The following is a 12,803-nucleotide window of genomic DNA, read 5'->3' on the forward strand; positions in this document are numbered from 1 at the left end:
GTGCTAGTTCTCCACACAAACCGACACCTATAGTGGTTTCGGGGACGACGTGGATGCCTTATATAGGTGCCGGTTATTAATAGAAACCAGCACCTATAATAGTTCTGATGCATAAAAAATATATTTCCTAGAGTACCGAATATTAATTTCCTGAAAACATGTATAGAAATCACAGAATATAACAAAAATCACACACATCCTCCACATTTACATCGACATTCACATCCTCCACATTATTGTTATTGTTATTGTTATTGTTTTTGTTTTTGTTATAATTATTGTTAGTAGTAGTAGTACTACTACTACATCGACATGGTAGTCTATCTAGCCTATGTTTTCTGAACTTGAGAGATTTATCTAATATTATTTTTACTAATTCTTTTAAATTATTTTCATTGACGGTCGTTATCTATATGGTTGTGCAATCATCTATATGGTTGTGCAATCACTTTCGTACCAGTTGTGTGGAATTGATCTGTGGAGGTTTGTAAAATCCCGATTTTCGCTCAAGTTTAAAACCTATTTTGAATACAAATTTTAATTTATAAATTTTATCTCTTATTTGAATGTTGGTTTGGTTCCATTCTAGATCTCAAATCAATCATCCAAAGTCCATCTAAAATATCCTAGAATAATGAGTTCCAAAGTCCATTTACAATTACAACAACATCTCTAAAAAAATCAATCTCTGAAATTCCTATAAATTCTAAAACATTATTTTTCCAGTTGGCTACCTTTTCTTTTCCCTAGGCCAACTTATTCCCCTCTATCTCTTTCTCCCCGGTCCAGACACCCCTACCCTCTTCCCTCTGCAGGACGGCCCATCCCTTCCCCCTCCTCCCTTGGTCCAATTGACCCGGCCCAGCTAGTGGAGTTGAGCTTGCCCTAGAAAGGCCGCTCACTCGCCCGTGCGACCGCACTGCCATCCTTGTCGTTGTGGCTGGCTGCCAACCACCTAACCACGTCGCACAACACAGAGCCATTGTGCCCCATCCCCACATTGCACCACGCCACACAGTGCCATGCCGTGTCGCTCTGCGATAGACTGTGGACGTGCCTCCCCGCCTGGCCACCTCCACCTTCCTCCTTATCAAACCCGCCAACCATGCGGGTCCCAAGCCGAGGACCTCCTCGCCGCCCTATATGCCACACTGTCGCAGGCATCATCACGCGGTCCCACGCTGATGCCGTCCAAGCTATAGCCACATGACACCTCACCTCGCCCCGTCTTTATCAGCCTCGACGTCCACGCCGTGCCAACGCCCCTACGCCTAGTCCACTGTCTCGCCTTCTCTTGCTCCAGCTACCGCGGCCGTGCGTTCAAGATGAAGGGGTGAGCTCGTACTGTCGTTGTCCATGCTCCCTTGTGCCATCATGCCTCCTTCCTTTACCCCGAAGCCATTGCAGCTCCTGCATCCACTAGCCCTGGCTATAAAAGCCTCTATACCTTGCCGTCTTCCTCCTTTCGCCCTTCCCGTCGCCGCTGCCAACTTCACACATCACCACCTAGCCCAAGATGCTCCTGGAAAAGCGCCTTAGGTGCGCTCTGAGTCACGTTGCCATACCCGCTCATTGCTCGGTTGAACGCCATCGATGCGCCATCCCTTCCTGAGCCAGCTCGCCACCAGCACCGCCACCACCTCCTGGCAAGGCAACTTGCCACCTCTGCCGTCCCAACTAGGTTGGCACCGCGCTCAGCCACCCCGCACCGGATCTGCAACCGCCTGCTCGCTGGTCGCCCTGAACCTAGGGCTCCATCAGCGGAGCTGCTACTGTCGCCCCCCCTCCCCCTGTTTGGAAAGCCACCAGAGCTACCACTATTGACTTTGCCTCGATCCGGGCCGCAGTCGCGCCAGGTTGAGCACTGCCCGCGTGACCGCCTCCTCCCCGCTACCCCAGTAGCGACCTCCTCGCTCCAACTGCTTAGCTCCGCCGTCCTCCGCCCTTGTCGTGCCTGGATCTCTCTCGCTCGGGCAGGGAGAGTGTGAGCACTGAGGAGAGGAGTGTTGAAATCGAAAAGAAGAGAGGAGAAAAGAAAAGGAGAAGAGGCAATGATAGGTAGGATCCATGGTCTCTCATCATGCTGTACACAGTAATTGTTCTCCTAATCCCCTCCAATGTCTCTATGACATATGGGTCCAGTTTTTATAATTTCTAAATAAACTTCCTTTTAATCCTTGAGTTACTTATGAGTGGGACCCATTGTTCCCATCCGACGCGCGCTCGGTCCACCGTTCCAGAGTCACTAACACGTGGGCCCATTCATGGGGTCCACCACCAGGTCCATAACGGTAGACCTCGTCCACTTACCGTTCTCTGTGAACAAGTGTGCACATAGTCTGCATGAGCCGGGTCAATGGTCGTCAGGCCCCACACGCTGACCCGTGAACCATGAGCCCTGTCCACCACTTAAGGGCAAGTACTATAAGCCCTTAAGCACTTGCCCCTAGATGCCATGTAGACTCATTTCCTGATGTGGAAGAGGGAAGGAAGGAGAGAGTGAAGGAGCCACCTCTCATGCAAGGGGTGACCTCTACACACTTCAATAAAAAAGTGAGAGCATTAAAGTTATTGGGGTTTGTGTGCTAGAGGTAACTTATTGTATAGATTACCTCTTAATTAATAGAAAGGTGATAGAGATGAAATTAGAAGTGACAACCACCTCTATTATAAAACTTGTCCTAACAGCACCAGGTGCTCGGTTGACCATGCGCATGCGGCGGCTCCTCGAAGCCTATGAAAGTGGACCCCACAAGGTATATCCCTCCAGAATATTCTTTTCCATAATAGAAACTCTTTTCCCTTTGTGCAAAAAATCAATTAAACTTCGAATATTAATATCTTGAAAACCTTAGCTCTGTTTTACTCCGTTCTACTTTCACAATTTTTCTAACAATGAGATCTACCTAATGGCAACCTTATTTTGCATTGTTGTAGCAAACTTAGTAGCTTTTGTGTTGATTTACTCTATCTCACGCTACCGGAAGATAATCTAGAAGCTGTTCTTGACAAGGAAGAACCACCGCAGGACCAAGGCAAGCCACCTTTGACCATGTTTCCTCCTATATGTGCAAAATAATGTTTTGTTGTAAATATGCATGCTTAGGTCACACGTTAAACTGTTTGGCCTCGGTTTGTGAGAGCAACCAATGGAACTACCTAGTAGTAGCACTTATATATTGTAGGGTATTGGAGTATCAATCCTTGATAGCCCAACAAATGATGCGTTGGCGTCTTACCCTATGGGTATGATCGCTGAGGTAGCTTGCTTATCCCTACTGTGATTGTATTGCCGCATAGGAAGCATGGATTTCCAACCAAATAATATTCAATACCTGATGTTCTATGTTTGTGTGTTTGTGAAATAAATCTAGATTGTGAACTTTGATCCGGCTGGAGGAGGGGAGCCGGCTGTTGTCGGCGGTGGCGTTGGACGGAGGAGGAGCCAGAGGGGAAGGGGGAGGAGAGCCGGCGGCCGGAGGGAGGAGCCGGTGGGGGAGGGCGGCAGTGGGTCGGGGTGGTGGCAAGGGGATTTTTTTTTATTCGGTGAGGTTGTTTTCTCAGGCAGGTGTGTGTAGCTCTTGCGAGGCTGCGTAAGATATAGTGGCCCGCCTGCGTAATCATCTATTTTTGCAGGCCTTTAAGTACAAGCGGGGTGGAGCTCCATCTGGTAAAATCTTTTTGGCCCATGAGCATAAATCATTTTTCTAGTAGTGCTACATAGAGCCATGACCGAACTGCCCACCACTATCTCCATGCAGCCGAAACACTCATGGGCTCTTGAACATAACCGAGGCAAAAAGGTTCTAGAAGGAGAGGATGAGAGAGAAGAAAAATTCATTCGTCCCTTGCACAGAATCTGCATGCCGCCATTCAAGGGCACTGAGCCTAGACACTCTGCATGCGAGTTTAGGAAATTACAGGATCTCCTAGCTAGGCGACACATCCAAGGAAGAAGGAAGTCAGAAGCACTATCGATGTCCATCCATGGAATTGGATATAATTTTCACCTACAGGATCCCACTAGGGAGGGAGAGAGGCACATCGACAATGTCCATTGAGAGATCGTAATGCATCAAAGTGTCGGCATGCTGCACCCACCGCCATCGCTTTGTATTATGGTAGGATGTGCTCACGAGCCTGCCACTAGCTGCTACCTGCACAACTCAACGCAGTTGTCGCACGGCTAATCAGGATGTCGAGGCCCCAAATCCTGCGGTGCCTCATCGCCATGCTGAAATCTCGATCGTTGCATCACGCCACCCTGCTAGTCTGCTACCTTGGACGCTGGCCTCTGAGCTCCCATTGAGCAGATTTGGCTAGATCTGGCCTCGATGGTCACCGCCGTGTTTGATAGTGCGCCTACAAGTATGTCTATAGTTTCCTCTTCACTAAACAACAATCATGGCATAAAATATAAGATATTATTGTTTTATTAATTAAAATTAAAAAGGTCTATTATATATTGTCTTCAGTATTTTCTTTATGACGCAGAGGGTGTAAAAGATAGCAATCTTGTGTCAATTTTTATACATGTCCTTATGCTCTCTTCATCCTCAAATATAATACTTTTTAGTATGTACAAATCATTTATAAAAAGGGATGTTAAGAAATATTAGTACCCGGGATAAGTATTTGAAAGTAGAAATTGTTCGATGAGCCTGACGTCATCATCTTCAATCCCACTATTCTATTTCATTAGTTGTTTGCAAACAATTGTTTGGACCTTAAGCGGTTATCACCACCATTTTGTCTCACTGTATAGCCATCCACAGTGAGTTCCATCCCTCCTTTCTTCCTTTTCTTTGAGAGCATCTCCAATAGAATTAGACTCTTCAAATACCCATATAGCCAGTTTTTCAACTGATTTGGATAGTCAAACTAGGTGCTCACCCTTTGAATCGCAAGGTTTAACAAACGGAGGAATAGGAAAAATACATGATTCTAACTGGAATCAAAGTGTAAAATAGAGCATTGCAAACAAAGGAAAAAACACAGGAATGCCTAAAACGTTTGATTGGACCATAGGAAAAACGCAGGAATCAGATGAGAGAGATAGACTCAAAGGAAATTTTCCAAGAGGTTGGAGCTTTTCCTAAGTTTCCTCCAAAATCTACATGCAATGTGTCATTTCATAAGAATTTCATCGGATTTGGAAAGCTTCAATCCTTTGAATCAAAGGACCAAATAAGAAAAATTTCTATAGTATTTGAATCCTATGAAATATCTACATAAATCCTTTGATTCAAAGGGGCCCTATTAAATATCTCTAAAATGAGGACCCATATGTCAACTCTACCACCCCTTGTTCTTCCTCCTCTTTCTCCCCCTCTCCCTCTTATCCTGCTGGGGAATGGGGCCCTATCCATGAGCTCCTCCCTGACCCACTCCCTCTGTTGTGGCAATGATGTCTGTGCATGCCACTGCTCCGCGGGGGAGGGAAAGGAGGTAGTGACAGAGGATCCGTGCGCGCGAGGCAGGCTCATGGGTGTGACGGAGGATATCTGTGCGAGCGAGGGGGGAGGGGGGGGGGGGGTGTTGGCGGGAGGCGATGGCAACTGTGGATCCGTGCATGCGAGGCGGGCTCAGGAGCGCGGCGGCGGATCCGAGCGCGCAAGGCAACAGCGATGGCGGTTCCCCACCTTGCCGGCCTGTCCTTCTCCACAACCATTCATGTGCGGCGGGCTCGGGCAGTGAGCCGTTGAGCCTCCCTCCCTCTCTAACTATCCTCTCGCCCCGCCGCCGCATCCTCTCTCCCTCGCTAATGCCCAGCCACTGCACCCTCCCTCCCTCGCTGCTCAGATGCAGAGAATGCGTGGAAATGAGCATGCCAGGTGTGGGGTCCATAATTGGTGAGCCAGTTTGGTCAGTGAAGGGAGGAGTTTGGCAAGCCATCAAGCTTTGCCATCCAGATAGAGATGTTGTTGGAGTGAGATTTTTTTGCTAGAATTACTAAAATTTGGCTTAGAGAGTTATGATAGATGGAGCTGGATGAGTACTAGGCCTTTTCATCTCACATAGTTTTCTTTCTTGAATATATATTTTTGTTGTTCAGGAACTACTCGCTGTCAAATTTGTTGTTTTTTTCTCTAAGCTAGTGTACATCAAATTTAATTATGCTTATTTGTACATGAATTCTATATTATGAAATACTCCTAGTTGTATTTTGGCTTTACAACTATTTCAATCACATGTAAGCACTAAGCAGCGGGTGCATACGCACCTGACCGGGTATAAAAAAATCTTGGACCGTTTTCATCTACTCTCCATTAGGAAAAGATGACAATTCTAAGAGGGCGTAGGGGAAATTAGTACGAAAGACAAATTACCTATATGTCTCATATTTAATAAGGACGGTTGAGGATAAAATATGGAAAACAAATAAATGGAGGTGATTGTTTAATTGATGGGATAAGTAGTACTTTATAATTATAATTATAGTTCTTTTATAAAATTTGAATGCTAATTAACTGCAATCTTCTTATGAGTATATTGTACTGCTGCAGCAAGCAAACCTGTCGGAGGAAGCAACATGATGCCAACATGCACCTGTATAATCGAGAATTACTGTCCATAATGCTGACTCGATATGGACGGGTCGGAGTCTCAGAGATGATGTGTATCGACCACAGAGCTTGTTCAGTCATGTTAGCTCTACCCTGGAAGATACTGATCTGATCAACGTGGACGTTTGGACTAATTGAATTAAATGGTGAAAAGGACATGCAAATCACATTCAAGCATGTGTTGAGAAATACTGGATGGAAAATGAATGATGACACATATATCACATTCATATATTATAATATACGGAGTATATGCGACGAATAGAGATTGTTGCATCCTTCACGCATGGCCGCACAATGTGTGATAATGTTGATAACTCGATATTATATTATTATTTGGAGACAACCCAACTAATCTGCGTGGGGTCGAAGCTTATGATCTCTTGCAGAAGTGTGCACGCTCCTGCATATATGCTACCTTTGCCTTATCCACCAGTTCATGGCACATTGGCATCAGGGGTAGTACGGTTCCAAGCTCATTAATTCAGCGAAATGTTCCTGGCGCCTGAAAAGTATGTATACAGACAGCTACTGAAATACCGTTAAATTTCCGTCATATTTTTATGACTTTAGATCAAATCAAGCTTCGTGTGTTATTCACACCCTATCTTAATTATTTACTCTTTCTGTTTCAAACTGCTCATTGTTCTAAGTTTATCTTAAGCCAAACATGTCTATCTTTCACTCTAAATTTTTAGAAATGTAGTTTTAACAATATGATTATAAATCGCATGATAATCTAAAAAATATAAATCTTAGTAGGATGTTAACTACATGTGTTTGTAGAAATTAATGGAAAAAAAATAAAATATTTAATTTAATACAAACTAAAATGATAAGTAATTTGAAACGGTAGAGATTATTAGTACTCTCCACCTCTCCCATAATGAAAAGCATGGGCCGCGTTCTTCGCTTCAGCCGCTAGATCCTCCATCTCTCCTCTACACCCGCACCCCACCACTTTTGTGCGTTCCACTTCCATCTAGATACTCTAGATGTGCCACTTCAAAAAGCATTAGCGACTCTGAATCATTTGGTTCTGCTTGTGTTGAAAGATATAATAGGTATCATTTGGATCATGCTCTCGATAAATGTTTGACCATTATTGTTAGTTCCACTTGTGGAGATATATTGGAATGAGACTGGCGTGGAACATTTCCCTCAAAAGTCTGACATTGTTTCATCTCTCGTACGGAACTGTCAAAACTAGAGGAAAAAAAATGGTTCAATAATTTAAACGGTGAAACACAATCGAATCACACTTCGAATCATTTTGTTCTAACATTTGAAAAAAATGAAATGCCATAAATATACCCACTCCAGTATTTTGATTCAACACAAATGAACATTAAAATTGATTGTCTGAAACATAAAAAAAAAAAGAGTATATTGCACCCACGGTATAACAACTTGGCGGGTGTGTGCGATACAGTGCAAGAACTTAAGAATTAAACGTTCGAGTGCAACAACTTGACAAGTGGGTGTGTTCTAGTATAAGAACTTGACAATTTAGTTTTTGTTGCATCAATTTAACTAAGCATATGCTAGGTAAGTTTTTCTCCCGATGTCAATATGACATTACATAGCAATCCTATGGATATTACCTAATAATATTGAATTTAATCTTTAAGAATTATACTGCACATCCAATTTACATCAACTACCTTTAAGAATTTTTGTTTTCTTCACCTTCCAAAATCTCAACCGAAATAAAATTTCTACATCCAGTTTAATTGACTTTTAAATATTAGTTATTCGGATAAAAATATAAATATGCTTATATACAAATCGACGCTAGTATATCGTCAAAATAAGTACTTAAAAATTGAATATGTATAAAAAAAGTGCTCTAAATAATTAAGTTGCCGCGTAACTTCTTAACTTATTGTATCAAAATCGTATATATCTTGCAAGTTGTTGCATTTATGCGATCACTTATACAGTTCTTGTACTAAATTGCACCTACTTGCCAAGTTGTTACACTGGAATAATCATTTCTCAAGTTCTTGAACCAAATTGCACCTACCTGCCAAGTTGATGCACCGTGGGTACAATTTACTCTAAAAAAATCATAAAAAATCTACTTCTTTCTGCTCGATCTGTCGCTATTGGTGCTATAGGTGGGTCCTTGCCCGAGAAGCTATGGGACCGTCGTACCACGCCGCCATTGAGGTTGCCAAGGCCAAGCTCATCATGCCGCCATCGAGGATGAGAGGCTATCACTACTATGAGAAAGGTTTTTTCGGGCGGTCAAAACCAGTTTTCGCGTGCGGGTGGGCGGCCCACACACACCCAGGGGTTTGCAAAAATCGCTATTTTTTCGTGCGTGTGGCGCACCCGCACGGAAAAACAAAAATCCAAAAAAATAAAATTTTTAAAAAAAATGAAAACCTAGAATCCGGCGGCGCCACCGCTCCCGGCCACCATGTCCTCGTCGTCGTCGTCGTCCTCCTCATCGTCGTCATTGGCCGAGGACGCCGCTCCTGCCCTTGTGGTCATGGACAACGGCCTCCACGCATCCCGTCGCCGGATCCGCCCTCCCACCGGCCTCTACGCCCCCCTCCGGCCACGCCGCTAATGCCTCTCCCCTCCGAAGGGGAACCGGATCCCGCCGGGGGGGGTGGCTGACCTCCGGATCCGTGCGGGGACGGCTGCCGCCGCCGGATCCGTGCTGGGGTTGGCCGCCGCTCGCTGGATCCCGCGTGTCGTCGCCGTGCTGCCGCTGCCGCTGCGCCGCCTATGCCTGCTGTGGCCGTCGGGACTCAATTAGGAGGAGAGGAGAGGAGAGGACGGGGAAAAAGAGATAGAGAGGAGAGAGGAGAGGAGAAAAAGAGGAGAGCAGAGAAGAAAAGGAGATGGAGAGGAGAGAGGAGAGGAGACGAAGAGGGGAAAATTTAAAGTGGGTAGGAGGGAAAGAGAGAGTGGGTATTTTTGTGTGCGGCTCTCTTAATACGTCCGCATGTAAAAAATAGGCTCATTTTCGCGTGTGGTTCATTTAAGAGGACCGCATGGAAAAATCAATTTTTCAGTGCAGTCCTCTTAAATGAACCACACGTGAAAATGAGCTTAGTTTCTCATACGCGACCAGTTATGGTCCGCCTACAATCTAAATGGGTAAATTGTTTTTTGTAGTAGTGTATTCTTGTCATAAATGAGAGAAGTATAGACAAATAGGGAGAGTGGAGAGTGACAGTTCGAGAGGTTTGAAGAGAGGATAAGATAGAATCAAGGTTGAGTGGTGGAGAAATCGTGGGATGAGGGGTGTGTCCGATATTTGACCTCGCGTCAAACACTTGATTTATAACTTTTTCAGATATACTGGAAACTTAACCATCAAATAGGAATCAAAATATATTATTATCTTTGTAAAATTATGGAAAATATTTAAGATATTATATTCATGTAGAACTAATGGTTATGTACATCGAATTTAAATTTATGGTTTCATCATGTGATAGATTAAACCATAGTCATATCGGATTTGCCCTTAACATACTTTTAATTTTGATCGTACACATTAATTAGAGAAACAAAGTGATAAATTTTTCATGAAAGGTAGCCGTGCCTGTGCTATTAGTAGTTTAGAGGCTGTTTAGATTGTAGCTGAAGTAAATTTTGGTAAGTTGACAATATTATCAAAATTTTGGCAGGATTTCTGATGTATTTACTCAAGTTTGCCAATAAACTAAAACTAAACGTAAGCACTTTTCTGACAACTTACCAAAAAATGGTATGGTTGAAAATAACATCAATTTGAATAGCCCATTAATTTCTCCTTTATCTCAATTTGAATTCAAATTTTGTGAAGATAGAGGTCGCAACACCCATACACTGTTAATTATTTCTTTTTGTGTAAAAGAAAGTTTTATAATCATTTTTTTCACCAAATGAACATTTATACTCTCTTTAGATAAGTCCAATTCGAATATTTACTATGTCCTGTCCCAAAATAAAGTGCATTTTTAGTATACTACTTTTTTTCCCTGTAAAATGTACTCTATCGGGCTTATTCATGGATGGAGATAACATATACTTTTAGATGATACACCACGTTTTATATGAAATACGGTAGAAATGATGAATTAATATAAGTTAAGATATTAAAAAATGATGTGGTACATTGAGCTCTAAAACGAAAAAATTATAGATGATGTATCATGTTTATATTTAACATATAATAATTGTTAATGATGTGATATATTATACGTTAAATATGGTAGGATCTGTAGTAGCTAATAGGTTGTACTCCCTTCGTTTCATAATATAAGATTTTTTAGCATCGTCTATATTTATATAGATGCTAATAAATCTAGATATTATTATATATATAGATTCATTAGTATCTGTATGAATATATACAATGCTAGAAAGTCTTATCTTGTGAAAAGGAGGAAATATTTTGGTATTGATCAGGAGATACTTGTGGTTGTCAAAAGAGTTTCCCCGTAATATTTGTCCCGTACGTGTATGCTGTGCCAATACAAGTATAGGTGCATGCATCTGCTCCTTCTGGGCGGCTAGCTAGTGCCCTAGTAGTACGTGCAACGTGCGGTGGTGCTGGATCGATCGAATCGTGCAGGGGGCTGTGTGTTGGTGAAGGAAGGTTGGCCGTTGGGTAAAAAGACAGACGAACGAGCTGATCCTGCCGCCGCGCGCGTAGCGCTGCCGCACGCGCGTTCGTCAGCCGTCGGCCGGGGGTAGGTAGATGGTCAAATGCCGGCGCCGATGGATCGGACAAAACTAGCATAATCACGCGTGTGCGCGTTAATTAGCAAGGAAAAGTAATTAAGTACGTGTGCAAGATTAATTAGATAAGATCAGCACGACATCGACCAAATCTAGTTAGTCTTATCACATCATGTCAAAGCTTAATCGATCACCATATATATAGCTTGAAAAGCGCGATAGTACAAACATTTTATTCGTCTAGAGGATTAAATATCCCTCAAAGATAATATACTCCTCTTAATTTATCCTTGCTTTGCACTACCATATTTTACTTGTATCGGTGCTCGTCATCATCGTGATAGAATACAGTGGTGGATCAAGGAAATTAACTTTAGAGCGAATCAGATCTATTAATTGCCACCGTTGCAGCTTAAACTAGGTTTATTCCTACGTTTTATTTTGGAATAGGTGAATTAACGTGTACTTTGCCTCAATTTTAGCTAGCTTTGTTCCATGTCACTATTGCCTGTCATATCTCATATGTTTCCTCTGGGTCAGGCTGCTGAAAATGGGGACGACCCCACTACCCTGCTACTCCAGAACCTCTGCAACTCTCTATTGCCTTTTTTTTTTTTAATAATGGAATAGAAATCCATCCCAGCTCTTGCTCAAACTAGTTACACTCAAAACGAGTGCACCATTTATCGTCTTACTCTGATTACTCCTCTCTAGATAAGATAATGCCAATGATCACTATGTTAAGATGCCTTCTTCTTCCCCTAAACCATGTTTCCCCTCGATCTCCACTATACCTTCGCGTTAGCTCAGTCTCTGTCTTTGCAATTGCATCACCACTGTCTAGCTCCACCGTGTTTCATCGATCTCCGCCTTTTGCTTGTCCTCTTTCCTTTTCTGGACTTACCCATTGCCCCCGTAGCTCTTCCTCCGCCTAGTTGCCCCAAAGCTCAGCCTCCACCCACCGGTGCCATTATGCGCCTTCATTCTCGCCATAGTCGCACTAGTGCAGACGGTGTTGAAGAGGATTTTGTTATGGGAGCTCGTCACCGAGAGATATTTGATAGTAGCTGTTTTTTTTTATGGTCGGGCTCACAGGTAGGTCATTGGTCCAACTTTTTTATGGTCGGGCTCACAGGTAAGTCATTGGTCCAAACTGTTCAAACTGAGTAAAATGGCTAGTCTAAGATTAAAACTTTGACAAAGAAAAGAACTTCTATTTCAATGTGCAATTTACTCTTTTTTTTTAGATTTATTGATTGAAGGGGCCGGGCAATAGTACTAATTTAATTAAAATTTGTTTATATTTGAACTTTTTAGTGCTGATTTTTGCATCCTACTCGGGAGGCCTTGGCTTGCCAGAGTATGAAATAGGGATAGTCCCCAAAACTGAAGTTATATGTTTTGATTTTTGCGTATTGGATGCTCTCTGATACATGTCAGGTATATGTTTACTTAAAAAACGACTTTTGAAACACACCCTCTTTTTTTTTCTAAGCCAAATTGAAAGAAGGCCCGTATATAAAAAGAGTTGAAAGATACGGGCCCTCTTTT

This window comes from Oryza glaberrima, chromosome 5 (genome assembly GCF_000147395.1).
Source record: "Oryza glaberrima chromosome 5, OglaRS2, whole genome shotgun sequence".
NCBI lineage: Eukaryota > Viridiplantae > Streptophyta > Magnoliopsida > Poales > Poaceae > Oryza > Oryza glaberrima.